Here is a 2110-nt window from a genome sequence, read left to right as displayed (position 1 = left end):
CATAATCCTCCTTTTCCTCCTCCTCCTCCTCCTGTACCAGAGAGAGAGAGAGAGAGAGAAGGAGAGAGATGGGGTGGGAGGTGGGAGAAAGAGAGAGAAGAGAGTGCGTTCTCAATGAAAAACACGGCCCCGGTCGATCTCGACTAAACTATACGACTTGTTTCTTCTTCTCATTCGTTAACCTAATACATTTTAAGAATATTAATAATGATGATAATGATAATAATAGTAATAGTGATAATAATGTTTTGTCATGTTCGACGATATAAAACTTATAGAATGTTAGAGAGACAACGAGAGGGAGAGAGAGAGAGAGAGAGAATGTGTGTATGTATGTGTGTGTGTGTGTGTGTGTGTGATACAAATTGACAATGAATCGAATAAATCGGATTCCAAAGAGAACGATTAAAATTACGATTAGACAAAGACACGACGATATCGATAGGATTCGATGCAAATGTTTTTGAGGGGGGCTGAGGGAGGGAGAAGGGAAAAGGTGGAAGATAGAGAATAGTAGGGGAGAGTGGGAGAAATAGAGATAAATATAAAAGGAGCGAAAAAAAGATAGAAAAAAGAGAGAAAGTGGAAGAAGCGATCCTCGCGAGTCCCGTCGGCGGTGTTCTCTCGCGAGGCGAAGGACGAGCGAGGGTCGTTTAACCACCAGTACCACCACCACTACCACCGCCACCACCACTACCACCACCACCACTAGCAAGACCACCGGCAGCACCACCTACACCACCATCATCAGCACACCATCACTAGCACCACGCAACCGGCGTGGTGAACGCGTCGCGACGGACCGTGCCGTGATGATATTCATCGAATATACCCCACGATGTCTTTTAATATTTATTATATATAATATATATATGTGTGAGTATGTATGTGTGTGTGTGTGTGTGTGTGTGTGTAATCTCAATGACGAATATTATTTTGAATCGATATTTAATCGAGGAGATAAAAAAAAAAAGAAAGAAAAGAGAAAGAATTTAAAGATTTTTGAGAAAAGTAAAATCGAAAAAAGGATAAAGAATAAGTAATATTTATGGCGGCGATTCTCACCAAATATCTATCGAAAGATATTGAAAACAGAAATATATATATATATATATATATATATATATATATATATATACAGAATGAATGGGAAGAAGTCGGAGTGTTGAAAATGAAAAAAGAAAAAAAAATAAGAAATGATCTCTCTTAACGAAGTACGGCAAACGGCAGCTAACGGTTAGACCGGCCGTAAAGCTCTCTACGACTCGCAGCCACCACCGGCGCGATATAGACGCGAGAGAAAGGCACCCCGCGTCTCGTATAAACCCACTACCACCACTACTACCACCACCACCACCAGCACCACCACCATCACCACCACCTACCATTACCACCACCGCTACCACCTCCACCTCCATCTCCACCACCACCACCAGCATCACTATCCCAGAGAACAGAATCCTCTCCTCTACTCTCCCTCTCCGGCTTCCCGGCTAACTCCCACCATTTCTCTCGCGGGAGCCTGCGGAATGGTCCAGCACGCAGCCACCGGTCTCCCCACTCCTAACAACTAGGAGATCTCTCTACAGAGGAGCGGAGAGAAGGAAGCCACTGCCTGGGCGGTGGAGGACACCCATCTCCCGAAGCCCACCCCACAGATCAATATTGTGCCCACCATCGTGTACGGGGGAGAGCTCGCTCTCTCTCTCTCTCTCTCTCTCTCTGTCTCTCGTTTTACTTGACTATCTCTATCTCCCTTTCTCTAACGTATCTAACACCATAGCTCTGAAACCGTAAGCACTTCCTATATTTCTCTCTCTCTCTCCCTCTCTCTCTCTCTCTCTCTCTCTCTCTCTTTGTTTTATACCGAATGTATCCCTGTAAATATTTCGTAGATCCGATTTATCGCTAAAAGATTTTCCGATTTCTTTTTCCGAAAAGATGAATTCTTGCTTCGAGCGAAGTTCCTTACTAAATATCTTCTACCTTCTCTTTTCACGATCAAAGGGTAGAACAGTTTGGTGGTGCGTCACCCGGTAAACGCTGCTACCACCTCCGACATACACCGCCGGGCCAACCAGGGGTGTTTGCCCTCGATGTGCCCCGAGCA

General features: G+C 44.7%; 1 long non-coding RNA gene across 3 annotated transcripts in view; it reads right to left on the bottom strand.

The window, feature by feature from the left end:
* LOC124427410 overlaps window positions 1–1091 on the bottom strand; it is a 4398-nt gene extending 3307 nt beyond the window's left edge. The window contains exons 1-2 of one of the 3 annotated variants that reach the window (XR_006942965.1): window positions 1066–1091; window positions 1–182 (exon numbers count right to left, since the gene is read on the bottom strand). The exon at window positions 1–182 is cut by the window's left edge and continues 553 nt beyond it. This is a non-coding gene — a long non-coding RNA (uncharacterized LOC124427410). Of the gene's footprint in view, window positions 348–415; window positions 435–1065 lie in introns of those variants that run through there. The other 2 variants (XR_006942968.1, XR_006942964.1) reach the window with 2 other exon arrangements.
* Between the last annotated feature and the right edge of the window lie 1019 nt (window positions 1092–2110).

This window comes from Vespa crabro, chromosome 10, assembly GCF_910589235.1.
Source record: "Vespa crabro chromosome 10, iyVesCrab1.2, whole genome shotgun sequence".
In the NCBI taxonomy this organism is placed as follows: Eukaryota; Metazoa; Arthropoda; class Insecta; order Hymenoptera; family Vespidae; genus Vespa; species Vespa crabro.
The sequence above is the reverse complement of the archived record's forward strand: the minus strand, read 5'-3'. Positions and strand labels throughout refer to the sequence as shown.